The sequence below is a fragment of the Bombina bombina genome, chromosome 10, assembly GCF_027579735.1.
Source record: "Bombina bombina isolate aBomBom1 chromosome 10, aBomBom1.pri, whole genome shotgun sequence".
Classification (NCBI taxonomy): Eukaryota; Metazoa; Chordata; class Amphibia; order Anura; family Bombinatoridae; genus Bombina; species Bombina bombina.
Window position 1 is genome coordinate 28,776,110 of NC_069508.1, and position 16,568 is coordinate 28,792,677.

General features: G+C 36.7%; 1 pseudogene; it reads left to right on the top strand.

Moving 5' to 3' along the window:
• Positions 1–16,568, top strand: part of LOC128640678 (calcium-activated chloride channel regulator 1-like) — a 48,722-nt pseudogene that overhangs the window by 27,298 nt on the left and 4,856 nt on the right.

A 16,568-nucleotide genomic window follows, 5' to 3' on the forward strand; every position in this document is an offset into this window, starting at 1 on the left:
AGCAATAACTTTTAATAGAAACATTTTTGCTAAGTTTATTGGTAATACCTTATGGAGAAAAAAAATGGATATAAAAAATATATATGACACCAAAATGGGATTTTATAAAAATAAAGAATTTATTGCCTTATTAAAAGGCTGGTAATTACAGCTGAAACGCGTTGCACTGATCCTTCACCCCCACACGTGGTTTACCCAAGAGCCACAGAGCAGAGTAAGCAGAGCAAAGGAAGCAAGCTGTGAAAAACGCTGCCAAGAAACGCTGCTGTAAAACGCTCCAAGACCGGCATCTGGAAAAGGGAACCAACCCATCTCTATTCATCAATATGGGCAGTTTTAAGCCCCACAGGATACTATTGCTATTATAATTATTATGGAAGTCCCATACCCGCTACAAAGATCACAAAGATTCGACTCCTACAGGATACAGGGGACAGATTTGTAACCCGCAATATCGCATTACCAACATACCAAGGAGAAAAGTGAGTTCTCCAAACCACAACTCATCAAAGGAATATAAGGTTAGATCTATTGACATGTTTATCTTACCACATTTGATAAAGGTTCACAATAGCATAAGTATTATCTCGTACAAATCTAAGGCTGCATCCAAGATAAGTTGTGCATAGAAATCATAGACCCTTATATTGAGCACTATCCAAAGATAATTTTAAGATGGACTTTTAACTATGGACTTTTAAAAATGAACTTTTGAGTGATCACCCCGTAACTTTGGTTATATATTTTAAACTCAGAAGTAGGCTAACTAGACTATTTTATGATTGCTTTTTCAAATTTAATTTTTGTTTAGATCGTTTAAATATTGATAGTATAATACCGGTGCGCAAGAAATAAATACATTTAGAACTACTAAGATTTTAAGGTTGGCCAACGTCTCAGAATTATTGTATGCAATATTTAATATATTTTTTGTGAACAATATATCTGTAAAATTATCAACATTCGCACAAGATTTTTTACAAATTAAATAGACCTAATCTTTACTCACATAAAAATCTTTTTTTTTTTTTTTTAAATAAGGCAATACATTCTTTATTTTTATAAAATCCCATTTTGGTGTCTTATATATTTTCTATATCAATTGTTTTCTCCATAAGGTATTAGCACTTTCTGAGCGCTCCTTCCCTAACAAATTTTTCCCCAACAATTCTCCCCCAGGAAGCATAGAGGAAGCTTCCAATAGTGAAAGGAGCTTATACCAACTAGCGCAGGAACTATATATCCTTTAGACATAATGAAAGTATATTACAAAAATGTTTCTATTTCAAATTGAAATGCACCTATAGTATGCACATTTATTTTTTTCTGTTTCTTTAATTAAATGCAAAGTATTACAAAGCCAAAATAAAGCATGCCTAGCAATTTGTATTTTAATTTGCAAGAACATTTCTTCTATTATAAATTCAAAAACTAATTTTGAAGCTGCAGACAAAAGAGGATGTACAGTATATAGTCTGAGTCATCTTGCTCCTGTTTGTTTCTTGCCATAGAGGGGAGACTGACGTGTTGTGTATATATCAACCTCTTCCCCTCAAAGTAAGGTGCAGCCAGGATTTCCAATGAGAGTAATATAGCCTCTATTTGACCGCATCATCTGTAGCCTACTTAAAGGGACAGTCTACCATAGAATTGTTATTGTTTTAAAAGATAGATAATCCCTTTATTACCCATTCCCCATTTTTGTATAACCAACAGAGTTATATTAATATACTTTTTACCTCTGTGATTACCTTGTATCTAAGCCTCTGCAGACTGCTCCTTATCTCAGTTATATTAATATACTTTTTACCTCTGTGATTACCTTGTATCTAGGAACCTTCTTCCAGCCCCCTGATCACATGACTGTGACTGTTTATTATCTATTGTCTTAAATTTAGCATTGTTTTGTGTCAAATCTTAAATAACTCCCTGTGCCTGAACACAGTGTTATCTATATGGCCCACGTGTACTTTCTGTCTCTTTGTGTTGAAAAGAGATTTAAAAAGCTTGTGATAAGTGGCAGCCCTCAAAGGCTTAGAAATTAGCATATGAGCCTACCTATGTTTAGTTTAAACTAAGAATACCAAGAGAAAAAAGCAAATTTGATGATCAAAGTAATTAAAATTAAAAGTCCTATCTGAATAATGAAAGTTTAATTTATACTAGACTGTCCCTTTAAATATATAGAGAATGCAAAAAATGGAGAATGCATAAGAAAATTATACATAAATAGATAGATTTCCAATCCCACTTGTACTCTACTTGCAAATGTTGTGGTAGCAGATCAGAAGAGGTAGTGGTGGAGAACTTCTAAAAATATTTGTGTGTTTTTTCTCCATCTCTTGCATTGTGTATCACGGTCCTATCTCTCCCTCATTCATATTTATTTTTTCATGAAGTGCAAAAGCTTCTGGACATTGGAGCAGTGCTCACAAACTGTTCTGTTTTTCTTATAAATATCCCAGTTTCATGAACTGAAACCAGAGACCACATAGCCATGGGACACTGAATGCATAATCACACACCCTGGCTCCACCCCCAAAGAGCTGTTACTTTCACCATGAGACTCTCTGAGTCAGTCCTCATCTTCCTGGTGCCAGGTATTATCAAGAAGGTGCTAAGATTTTCATCTAACACCCATAAAATTCTGCCCAAAAAAAGCAATATGATTACAGATTTTAAATTGTTTGTTTTAGATTCCACCATGGCTACCACAGAAATACATTTTGCAAAATGTTATATAACCAAATATGGAAGATGGGATGATTGTATTAAGTTTTTGATACACAGGTAAACAAAAAACTTCATAGTAGCACATATGGTACTGAACTGGTGCTTCTAACTGATGGAGAAGATTCTGGTATCAGTTCCTGTTTTCCTTCCTGCAGTAGAAGTCAGCGGAACCATAATTCACACTGTGGCTCTGGGACCGAGCGCAGACCCAGCACTTGAACAACTAGCAGATAAAAAAGGTAAGTTGTTCAGTTTCTACAGATAAATGGTTTCTACAGATATGTGAGCATGTTTTTGTAAAGCTGAGAAATGAATCTGCAACTCATGGCTTTTTGTTTAGGAAGAGGATGATTTTGTAAACTTTCAGTACTCAAAGTTCAATGCTAAAGGAAAATTGTACTTGAAGGGGACTAGCACTATTTTATTTCAGAGGATTTATTTCACATATTTTTTACACCATTCCAACAGCAACAATCAAATCAAATACTTAATAAACAAATTTCATTATTTAAGTAAAAGGGGTACAGCAGATTTTTGTAAGGATCTTAAAAAAACATCAGAGAGACAGAGATCACACACCAAAAATAAAACAGATAATTATATCAACATTGGTGATGGTTGTGTATTTTTAAATTAACCACTAATGTCAGTTTAATACTAAAGTTTTAGTATTTGATATAAATTTTATTAATTTGATGATTAACTAATTTAAATACCAAACATTTTAAAGTGATGGTAAACCTTTCCCTTTATAAAAACAGCAGAAGCAAATACGCTGCTGTGAACTCAGTTAAAATACAATCATGTGTTTCTGCTGCTAAACACTGATAAGGGAGGGTGGCTCAGACTACTTCAGACATCATGGATATGTAACTATGTTTGCTTATTTTTAAAAATTATTTTAAAATACTTGGCAGTAATTTTTTTTAAAAAATTTTATGCAAACTATTTTTACTTAATTAGCCCTTTTAGGATATGCACATGTTTTATGGCACTTTATCGCTCATGGGCCCTAGGACCTGCACTAACTTTAGTGCAGGTCTTGGGAGCTGACGGTGCTTAGACTCTTGTTAAACCAGCCGGGGTTCTTGCAAGAAGAGGATCAGGTTAGCACTCTCTCCAGTGCACAAAAGGTAAATATTAACCCTAAAAAATAAATGGAAGGATGCAAATGAATACCAATTCATCAGTATTTATTCATTTTCTTTCAGTTTCTTTGGTAAAATCATTTTTTTTAAAAATGAATATCCTTATTTTGCTACGAATATACTGTATATTCGTAATGAAACAAATCTCTACTAGATATGTATTTTTGGGTTATATATAATATGTATATTGTTGATTTATTGAAGGAAATATTTATTTGTGTATTTGTAGGTGGATTACAATTTTTTGCATCAGATAATTTAGATGCAAATGGTTTGATTGACGCATTCAGTGGAATTGTATCCAATAGTGGCAACACCATAGAACAATCAGTTCAGGTAATGTATTTTATTGCACCTGCTCTAATGTTACTCAATTTACTTAGATTAAATGGTCATAGTTGTACAGAACTCAGGAAAAAAATTTGTAGCATTTTCATTATGATGTCATTTCTTAACTTAGATTAAAATTACCAAACACTATGGGGCATATTTATCAATGTGCAAGTGGACATGATACGAAGTAGCGTATCATGTCCTCCGCAAATCGATAAATGCCGACAGCATGCACTATCGGCATTTATCATTGCACCAGCAGTTCTTGTGAACTGCTGGTGCAGTGCCGCCCCCTGCAGATTTGCGGCCAATCGACCGCTAGCAGGGGGTGTCAATGAACCCGATCGTATTCGATCGGGTTGATTTCTGTCCACGGCCTAAGAGTAGGCGGACAAGATATGGAGCAGCGGAACTTGATAAATATGCCCCCAAGAGCTAGATTACAAGTGGACTGCTATTTAGCATTTTTGCTCAAGCACAAACACAGCTGGCCTACGTATTATAATTTGAAAGCATGCAAAACTCAGGACTTTGGATATTGTGAACACTTATCGTTCACACGATAACCTGACGATAACCTGGCACTGCTTAAAACCTACAACACCAAACTAGAAGTGAGTTATGAATATTTTATATTCTAATGTTTTTCACATAGAAGAAAATGTTCTTTATATTTTTAAATACTGTATATATATATAATTTTCAAAAATAGAGTGCACTCCCACCAAAGGAGCAACTACCAGGGTGCAGGAAAGCACAATCATAAAATAGAAAAGGCATGCGCTCTCTGGATTTGTGCAAAAATGGTGCTTTATTAGCACATCAAAAAGTAACGTTTCGGGGATCAATCACCCCTTCATCAGACCAAGTGGTGAGTGCATGCCTTTTCTATTATATATATATATACAGTCATGGCCAAAAATATATATCAGAAAATATACCACTTCACCCAGAAAATTGTTGCAATTAATTAAAATAATTGCATTCCAAGTTTGTGATGCTCCAGTAATTTGTAATTAAACTCACCTGTATCAATTAACAGATGCTGAGAATATAGAAATCACACCGGCAACCAGTTAAAATGGTAAAAAATTGACTTAACCTTTCTGTTGCGCGTCTCTGCGTGCCAAACTGAGCACGGAGAAGAAAAAGAGTAGCAAAGAATTGTCTAAGGATTTGAGAACAAAAATTGTGGAAAGGCATGGACAATCTCAAGGTTACAAGTCCATCGCCAGAGATCTTAATGTTCCTGTGTCCACTGTGCGCAACATTGTCAAGAAGTTTACAGCCCATGGCACTGTAACTAATCTTCTTGGACATGGAGGAAAGAGAAAAAATGATTAAAGATTGCAACAAAGGATTGTTCAAATGGGGGATAAAGAACCTCGATCAACCAACTTCCAGACAAATTCAAGCTGACCTTCAGGCACAGGGTACAAATGTGTCAGCTTGCTCTATATGTTGCCATCTAAATGAAAAGGGACACTATGGTAGGATACCCAGGAGGACCCCACTACTGACACAGATATATAAAAAAGCCAGATTGCCAAAACTTACCTCAGGAAGCCAAAATCCTTTTGGGAGAAGGAGCTGTGGACAGATGAAACAAAATAACAGCTTTTTGGTAAAGCCCATAATTCTACTGTTTTCAGAAAAATAAATGAGGCTTTTAAAGAAAAGAATACAGTCCCTACAATCAAACATGGTGGAGGTTCACTGATGTTTTGGGGTTGCTTTGCTGCTTCAGGCACTGGATGTCTTGACTGTGTGCCTGGCATTATGAAATCTGAAGACTAACAATGAATTCTGTGGTGCAATGTAGGGCCCTGTGTCAGAAAGTTGGGTCTCCGTCAGAGGTTATGGGTCTTATAGCAGGACAATGACCCAGAGCACACATCAAAAGCACCCAGAAATAGTTTAAGACAAAGCACTGGAGAGTACTGAACTGGCCAGCAATGAGTCCAGGTGTAATGCAGATAAGAAACTGTGAAGTAGAATTAGCACTAATGTTGAATCTCAACGGCAGATGTTAGATTTAGGATATATAAGTGATCCAATTACATTTAATAATCAGTAATGTAGCTGAAGTTTTTAGGTATTGCATATTTCTATAAACAATCCTGTGAGTATGTTGCTCATACATCCAGAAAAACAGAGAATAATTATTACAATTGAACTTCAGCGTTAGTGTGCACAAACCTCCTGTCATAAAATTACCATTGGCTATGATCACAGGATCAAAGGTAATCTGTAATAGAAATATGTCTGAGAAGAAAGGATAGAGAACAAGGTACCTTATATCTTAGATAAATAGGGGAACACCTTCCACCGTAGTGAGCACAAGATGGATTCAGAGAGCAAAGTCTGTGAGTCCGTGAATCCGGAAATGAAGGGATTACACGGAGCAGCTGACACGGCTGACATCACTGATGCAGCTAAGAAGGGAGAGCTGGGTTGAATGCAGTAACGGTAGTCAGTAGATGTAACAAAAAATGGATCACATGCATTGACAGTAATAGTAGAACCAATACAGTGACAGTTTAGAAACTTTGGGTACCGGTACCTTAATTTGTGCTCTTCAATCACTACAAATCTTTACTCAGTAGAACACAGGAATAACAAGAAGGCAGAAGAACTCTCAGGATATGATAGGCTCGACAAATAGTGTATGGAAGCATTAATACAAAGCAAAGAATCTAGCTAGGATTGGTCCTTATTACAGGAAGGTAGTGAGAAAGGTACCACCTCCATTTGAAGGTAAATATACCCGACACCAGGGGCCGATTTATCAATGTCTGGTGGACATGATCCACTGTAACGCATCATGTCCGCCAGACATCGCTGAATTTAATATTGCACAAGCAGTTCTGGTCAATCAGCCGCTAGCAGGGGGTGTCACTCAACCTGATCATACATGATCTGGTGGATTGCAGACCGCAACCTCAGAGGAGGCGTATGAGTTAAGGAGCAGTGTTCTTAAGACTGCTGCTTCTTAACTCCTGTTTCTTAACTTCTTAACTCCTGTTTCTGGCGAGCCTGAAGGCTCGCATGGAAATAGTTACATTATAGTTACATTAGGACCAATTCGGGCCATGATAAATTGACCCCCAGATCTCTATCCCATAGCGCACCCATGGAGAGATCTGAAAACAGTAGTTGGGAAAAATTCCAGAGTTGTAAGAAACTCATTGATGGTTACAGGAAGCAATTGATTTCAGTTATTTTTTCCAAGGGGTGTGCTACCCAATATTAAATTGGGGATGCCAATAATTTTGTCCAGTCCATTTTTGGAGTTTTGAGTGGAATGTGTCAGATTTGGCTTTTTTCTCCACTTTTTTTGTATCATACCAATACAAACAAAAGAAATAAACATGAGAATTCCTAAACATTTGTTATTGCAACCATTTTCTGGATAAAGTGGCGCATTATCTGACAGAAATGCAGGGGTGCCAATATTTTTGCCATGACTATCTATATATATATATATATATAAAAAATTTTTTAGTAAAATATATCTATACCTAAATATCTATATGAATCTATACAGGTATAAATATATACAGACTTTTATAGGAATATATATTTAAAGGACTGCAACTGTATGATCTTTCTGAATCATAAAAGTTTATTTTCACTTTAGAGTCCCTTTAAAATTTCTACAATGTGAAGAACATTGGAATGTAAAATAATTACAGTAAATACTCAGTAAAACATTATAACATTTTAAAATAGATTAATGATGATTTTTCAAGTTTTAAATATATATATATGTGTGTGTGTGTTTATATGTGTATATATTATATTTTCATTTGTTTTGTTACGAATACACCTGTAGCCATGGAAAATGTACATTATTTGAACAAAAACGAGAGTAAATGTTCCACAAATGGTCTTCTAAAATTAGACGAATACCAAATAGTATGGGCATCGAATTTTCTAAATACAAAGTATTTAGAATATTATGAAGGAAAGATTAGCCCGAACCGAATATTTCACCCGTGCACAAGTCTAATATATATATAAAATACCCCATTCAAATGGTATATATATGACACACACTTTACTTTTACTCTTTAGGTCTCCACTTGCACTAACCTGAAGTAAACAAATTTACGGAAATGCATTTACTTTCACTTGTAAGCTAGCCCTATATAAATAATATAATAATAAAATGCTGAATTGCAAAATATCTGCATATACAATTAGGCTTAGTTTTTACGTTACTATAAGGAAGCCACTAGATACAATAGCTTAATACCAGCAAATTTAGCTTAGCTTTACCTTGTCTTATACCGCCTGCTCAATAGCAGTGGCTGCTGGCATCTGACTGCTCTAACCAGCAACCCGGGAGTATCTGGGTTATAAATCATTATAAATCTGTTACCTATATTGTGTAGGATCCAGTTTTATAGCCCTTTAAACTTAAAGGGACAGTCTAGTCAAAATTAAACTTTCATGATTCAGATAGGGCATATCATTTTAAAGAAACTATAAATTTAAACTGATTTCTAAGCTCCTGAAGCCGCCTCTTATCTTGTTTTGACAGTTTTCCCAGCTAGACAGAGCTAGTTCATGTGTGTCATATGGATAACATTGTGCTCACTCCCATGGAGTTATTTATAATTCAGTACTGATTGGCTAAAATGCAAGTCTGTCAAAAACACTGAAATATGAGGGGTAAAAAGTATATTAATATAACATTGTTGGTTATAAAAAACTGTGTAATAAAGGGATTATCTATCTTTTTAAACAATAAATATTCTGAAGTAAACTGTCCCTTAAACTATAACCTCCCCCACAACAATTAACCCAGACACCAAACTGCAAATAACTTTCACCACTGTTGGCTAGATTTCCAACCACTATTAACACAAGTCTCTATAAATTCCTTTCCCCCGATTCATAAAATAACCTACTAAATTCAACCTACACATCCTCACATTAGTAACTCTTTTTTTAGGTGACCCCATTGCAATAATACCCTCAAAACCTAACTACAAAAAACAGAAAAAAATATATATAGCCTTACATAGGATATAAAAAACTAAATAACCCTTAATATCACCTGGCCTAGATTGAAAGCTAAAGATTCCTAATTCTTCAGCCTCTTCTGACCAGTAGAAACAGGTTCTCAATCTCTATAGTTCTTTCAAATTCCCTACAATAAGTAACAAATCAAATTCATTTCTCTTCTCTTTTAGATGCAACACAGAAACATTATTTAATGTCCCTTTTTATACTGGATGTTATTTGATATCTTTATACTCCTGAGTCTCTGTATGTTAGCACAGTTTCAATTTTAAACACTGAACACCTTGTAATTACAATACATTTCTCTTGTCTTCCTATAAAATATCATATCAGCCAAGTATAAACATTTTTTAAAACACATTAACACCTTTGATTGTTGCAAATGTATTTCAGCAGCAAAACATCACCCACCAGTTGCTTTATTTGAAGGAGCCAAGCTGAAATTCTTACTTATGTAGACAATGCTAGCTATACACATTATGTTAAAAAAAAACATGCATTGTTTTCTAGTTTGCTATCTGATAATATCTGCTGAAGCCAATAAATGACACATATACAGCAGGGTTATGCTGGAGAAGTCTGCAGTGTGCATTGTCCAGTTAGTTAGTTAGTGAGTTAGTGAGTTAGTTAGTTAGTTAGTTAGTTAGTTAGTTAGTTAGTTAGTTAGTGAGTTAGTTAGTTAGTTAGTTAGTTAGTTAGTGAGTGAGTTAGTTAGTTAGTTAGTTAGTTAGTTAGTTAGTTAGTGAGTTAGTTAGTTAGTTAGTTAGTTAGTTAGTTAGTTAGTTAGTTAGTTAGTTTGTTAGTTAGCAGAATAAATAATGACGGCATAATGTTGTTTTATTGCACATAATTAAAACTTTATATTACAATCTCAAAGATTACTGTCTCTTTAACATCCACTTACTTAGAATTTTGATCTTTGAACTTTTTTTGTTGACAGCTGTTGAAAGTACAGCAACAACCATCAAAGCAGCGGAATGTTTTAATGGGACTGTGACGATCGACAATACAGTGGGAAGTGACACTTTCTTTTTAGTTACTTGGCAGAGTGTCATTCCTAGTATTACCCTACAGGACCCAAAAGGAAAAGTTTATCAGTACAGGCAGTTCCTTAGTGATGCAAAATCCAAATCCACTCATCTCACAGTTCCCGGCACAGCTGAGGTATAATGTTTAGATCTTATGGATTCATTTAGAGGTTCCAGTTTTAGCAGAAAAGTCAGGGAGAACGTTAAACATTCATGGTCATTGGCTGTTCTAGGCTCTTATTATATATATATATATATATATATATATATATAATACAATATGATTATGTATTAATCAATAAATTAGCAGCATGCAGGGAACAGTTCACTCACTGATTCATAGATGAAAGGTGTCTAGGATATCAATTCTTGGTTGCAATCATAATAATGCTACCCCAACCACAATAGTGCCAGCTGCTCTAAAATAAAAATTTTGCCCCTTATTTATATGATCAGAGCTCTACTTGAGGCAATGAGGTTGATAAAAGAAGGAGAAAGGGTATTTAATAAATAAAAGCAAGAATAGATAGTAAAAACAAATCTGTCTACTAAGAAAGCACCCTGCAGACTTCTTATTTAGCTTTACACAGTAACATAGTAGTTGAAAAAAAAGACCATCAAGTTCAACCTACTGAAATCTAATATACTTACAAAAAAGCTCCAGTTGAGTTTAAATTAATCCCATTAAAAGGTGACCCATTTTGGGGGGCGTGTCGAAACAGCAACCAAGATGGCTGCTTTTCTTTAAGGCTGATTACAGGAGCAGATAAAACCGCTATTTACTGCTCTGAAATCTTATAATCTGAACTATTTTTCAACAATATTTTACATTCCAGAAGCTACTGAATAGAAAGATATATTTATTCACCTAGATTTCAGCCCGGAAGACCTAATGGATGTGGTGTGTAGCGGAGGCCTTCTAACGGCCTCAGCCTTCATCTAGCCCTCCCTATTATCCTGCAGACACAGGACCAGCAGCTGTATACGCTGAGCACTTCCCAATCCCTTCCCGCTTAACTGGGACTGAAGGTAACTGAAGTTTAACAACTGAGAGTTAGTAAACAAGATGGAGGCCATAGACAAATGGGAGTGCAACATGTTACAATTTATGGAGCTTCACTGTCAGGCCTCTTATAGACGTAAGACCCGTGGAAAAGTCTGTACCCGTAGCAGCACACTGTCCAGCAGAAGACCATGTGGGTAGTTTCATGCCGCCGAAGACAGATCACAGTCGAGGGGACCCGGTGTCTAGAGAGACCTTGTGTGTACCCTGGGTCCGCATACGGATCAAGAGCGGTCCGTAATGAAAGAGGAGGCTAGTCTAGACCTGGTGAAAATGAACAAGACTACCATTTCAGCTCATACTTACATTCTTACATCCGCACTTCAGGGTTGCACAGGGGTCTTTGTTGAAGGTGCAGAGTCGATATCCCTACAACCAGCAGAAGCGGCTAAGGTAGGTCGCTCACCCCGGAATCCTACCAGCTCTAAGTCCACAGCTGCATGGGCACTACATTGTGCTCCCAAAAAGGGAAAGCTTTTGATTACCACAAGAGGCATGGAGAGTCCGGGAGGACGGAGTCAAAGCCAGGAACACCTGCACGCTGCATCGTTAATGGCAGATTACAGCACCTTACCCCGCTGTCCACATCAGTTAGTAGCAGTCGTCCCCTTGGAGAGACATGTGGCATTGTTGATGCGGTGATTGTCTACAAGAGTGCAGTCTAGAGTTGGAATTGGATGAATAGCCTTTACAGTACATGGTTGTTCATAACATACATGGTACAGAAACATTATGAAAGGACACAACTGGCCATACTTACACCCGTTGCGATACAAGATGCTGCTACCCTCAGATTTCAAGGGTCTTGCTAACCGGACTTTCCCTAAGTAAACAAGCCCAACATGGTCCCAGAATGTTAAGTCTCAGGCTGGTTCAAAACGTTCTGGTTCTAATTATCAGCGTGATGAGATCTGGAGTGGGATGACAGAAACAGAACTCTGTTCTTCAGATGGTCTACATCCCTGTGTCCATTCCCGTATACTCAGACTTATGATGGCTTATTGGTCTGATGCACAGTTTGAGGGACATGCTGGTTTACCGGGGATTTTAGTTCCTGGGGCCTGTGGTAAATTTCAGTTGCCGCAATGAATTACTGATATATATTTCATGTTTTTGCTATCTCCCAATAGTTGTTATTTACTTAACTTGTTTTCACTAAAAATGTGATAGATATTTATGATGTAATATAAATGTTAAGGCGCTCTACAGCCATTACTGAATCATTTTACCCATATATTTGATTAAGCCCACTAGTTATTATTTACTAAGCATGTTTTTACTAATGTAATAGACCCTTACAATGTAATATAGTTGTTAAAGCACTCTACAGCTGCCACTGAACTATTATACCCATATATATGATTAAGCTCAGTATCTACTCAGGGCTCTAGCATTTAACTAACCTCATAACTCCTGCATATTTATTATATTTTATATAGCAGATCTATCTGTTGGTCCCTAGAGAATAGGACCATCTATATATAAGTTTAACAAACAGAGTGATCTAGCTGGAAAGCTGAGGAGACAGTTCATGATAACATAGGCCCTTGTGGAAAAATGTCTTGGAGGCTACTGGTTGCAAGTTTCAAAGTTGATATATTTTCTGCTTCTTCTTCACAGTAGTGCATTTTATCCACTGAAAACCCAGGTGCAAAATAAACTGTATGAGTGCTCCTTTTATAAGCAACAATATCTCTTATTCCTCTATGGTTTAACAGCAGAGCATGACAGTAAGGAGCGCCATTAGCTGTTAGTCACCATCTGGGGCATGCTCAGAGTGTGTGTGTATGAGAGGTGTATGAGAGTGTGTGACAGAGACAAAGAGATGTGTATGTGACAGAGATAGAGTGTGTGTGTGTTTGTGAGTGTGTGTGTGAGAGAGACAAAGAGATAATGTGTGTGTGAGAGAGTAAGAATGTGTATGAGTGTGTATGTGAGAGAGATAGCGTGTGTGTGTTTGTGAGTGTGTGAGAGAGACAAAGAGATAATGTGTATGTGAGAGAGTAAGAATGTATATGAGTGTTTGTGTGTATGTGAGAGAGATAGTGTGTGTGTGTTTGTGAGTGTGTGAGAGAGACAAAGAGGTAATGTGTATGTGAGAGAGTAAGAATGTGTATGAGTGTTTGTGTGTATGTGAGAGAGATAGAGTGTGTGTGTTTGTGTGTGAGAGAGACAAAGAGATACTGTGTATGTGAGAGAGTAAGAATTTGTATGAGTGTGTGTGTGTATGTGAGAGAGCTAGAGTGTGTGTGTGTGTGTGTGAGTGTGTGAGAGAGACAAAGAGATAATGTGTGTGTGAGAGAGTAAGAATGTGTATGAGTGTGTATGTGAGAGAGATAGCGTGTGTGTGTTTGTGTTTGTGAGTGTGTGAGAGAGACAAAGAGATAATGTGTATGTGAGAGAGTAAGAATGTGTATGAGTGTGTGTGTGTATGTGAGAGAGATAGAGTGTGTGTGTGTGTGTTTGAGTGTGTGAGAGAGACAAAGAGATAATGTGTGTGTGAGAGAGTAAGAATGTGTATGAGTGTGTATGTGAGAGAGATAGCGTGTGTGTGTTTGTAAATGTGTGAGAGAGACAAAGAGATAATGTGTATGTGAGAGAGTAATAATGTGTATGAGTGTGTGTGTGTGTGTGTATGTTAGAGAGATAGAATGTGTATTTGTGTGTGTGAGAGAGAGACAAACGCCTAGATTTAGAGTTCTGCGTTAGCTATCCAAACCAGCGTTAAGGTGTCCTAACGCTGGTTTTGGCCGCCCGCTGGTATTTAGAGTCAGTCAGGAATGCTCACTAGAGTCAGTCTAACGCTCACTTTCCAGCCGCGACTTTTCCATACCGCAGATCCCCTTACGTCAATTGTCTATGCTATCTTTTCAATGGGATCTTTCTAACGCTGGTATTTAGAGTCTTGGCTGAAGTGAGCGTTAGAACTCTAACGACAAGACTCCAGCCGCAGAAAAAAGTCAGGAGTTAAGAGGTTTATGGGCTAACGCCGGTTCATAAAGCTCTTAACTACTGTGCTCTAAAGTACACTAACACCCATAAACTACCTATGTACCCCTAAACCGAGGTCCCCCCACATTGCCGCCACTCTAATAAAATTTTTTAACCCCTAATCTGCCGACCACACACCGCCGCAACCTACATTATCCCTATGTACCCCTAATCTGCTGCCACTAACATCGCTGACACCTACAAAATATTTATTAACCCCTAATCTGCCCCCCAACGTCTCCGCTACCTAACTACACTTATTAACCCCTAATCTGCCGACAGGACCTCGCCGGTACTCTAATAAATGTATTAACCCCTAAAGCTAAGTCTAACCCTAACACTAACACCCCCTAAGTTAAATATAATTTAAATCTAACGAAATAAAATAAATCTTATTAAATAACTTAATCCTATTTAAAGCTAACTACTTACCTGTAAAATAAACCCTAATATAGCTACAATATAACGAATAATTATATTGTAACTATTTTAGGATTTATATTTATTTTACAGGCAACTTTGTATTTATTTTAACCAGGTACAATAGCTATTAAATAGTTATTTACTATTTAATAGCTACCTAGTTAAAATAAGTACAAAATTACCTGTAAAATAAATCCTAACCTAAGTTACAATTAAACATAACACTACACTATCAATAAATTAATTAACTAATCTATCTACAATTATCTACAATTAAATCAACTAAACTAAATTACAAAAAAAAACACTAAATTACAAAAAATAAAAAAAGATTACAAGAATTTTAAACTAATTACACCTACTCTAAGCCCCCTAAAAAAATAACAAAGCCCCCAAAATAATAAAATGCCCTACCCTATTCTAAAATAAAAAGTTAACAGCTCTTTTACCTTACCAGCCCTTAAAAGGGCTTTTTGCGGGGCATGCCCCAAAGAAAACAGCTCTTTTGCATTTAAAAAAAACATACAATACCCCCCCAACATTACAACCCACCACCCACATACCCCTAATCTAACCCACACACCCCTTAAAAAACACTAAGCCCCTGAAGATCTCCCTACCTTATCTTCACCACGCCGGGTATTACCGATCCGTCCAGAAGAGGGTCTGAAGTCTTCATCCTATCCGGCAAGAAGAGGTCCAGAAGAGGGTCCAAAGTCTTCATCCTATCCGGCAAGAAGAGGACATCCGGACCGGTAGACATGTTCATCCAGGCGGCGTCTTCTATCTTCATCCATCCGGCGCGGAGCGGGACCATCTTAAAGCAGCCGACGCGGATCCATCCACTTCTTCTGGCGACTCCCGATGAATGAAGGTTCCTTTAAGTGACGTCATCCAAGATGGCGTCCATCGAATTCCGATTCGCTGATAGGATTCTATAAGCCAATCAGAATTAAGGTAGGTAAAATTTGATTGGCTGATTGAATCAGCCAATCAGATTCAAGTTCAATCCGATTGGCTGATCCAATCAGCCAATCAGATTGAGCTCGCATTTTATTGGCTGATCGGAACAGGTAGTGTTAGGTGTAATTGTAACTTAGGTTAGGGTTTATTTTACAGGTAAATTTGTACTTATTTTAGCTAGGTAATTATTAAATAGTTAATAACTATTTAATAACTATTGTACCTAGTTAAAATAAATACAAAGTTGCCTGTAAAATAAAAATAAACCCTAAGATAGCTACAATGTAATTATTAGTTATATTGTAGCTATCTTATGGTTTATTTTATAGGTAAGTATTTAGTTTTAAATAGGAATAATTTATTTAATAATAGTAAATTTATTTCATTTTATTGAAATTATATTTAAGTTAGGGGGTGTTAGGGTTAGGGTTAGACTTAGGTTTAGGGATTAATAACTTTATTATAGTGGCGGTGACGTTGGCGGCGGCAGATTAGGGGTTAATAAATTTAATATAGTTGCGGCGTCATTGGGGGCGGCAGATTAGGGGTTAATAACTATAATGTAGGTGTCGGCGATGTTAGGGGCAGCAGATTAGGGAAGAAAGAAGGAGGCGGCACACTTGTTATATGAAAAACAAAATCGGAGGTTTATTCCATGTTTTCAGTCGCTGCACACAAACTACCAACAGAGAACAGAAGAAGGGGCCGTGTCCTTACGCGTTTCGTGACGTGCAGCACTTAGTCATAAGATCCTGAAAACATGGAATAAACCTCCGATTTTGTTTTTCATATACCAAGTGTGCCGCCTCCTTCTTTCTTTGTGAATTGCTAGACTGACTTTCCATTTTTTGGTGA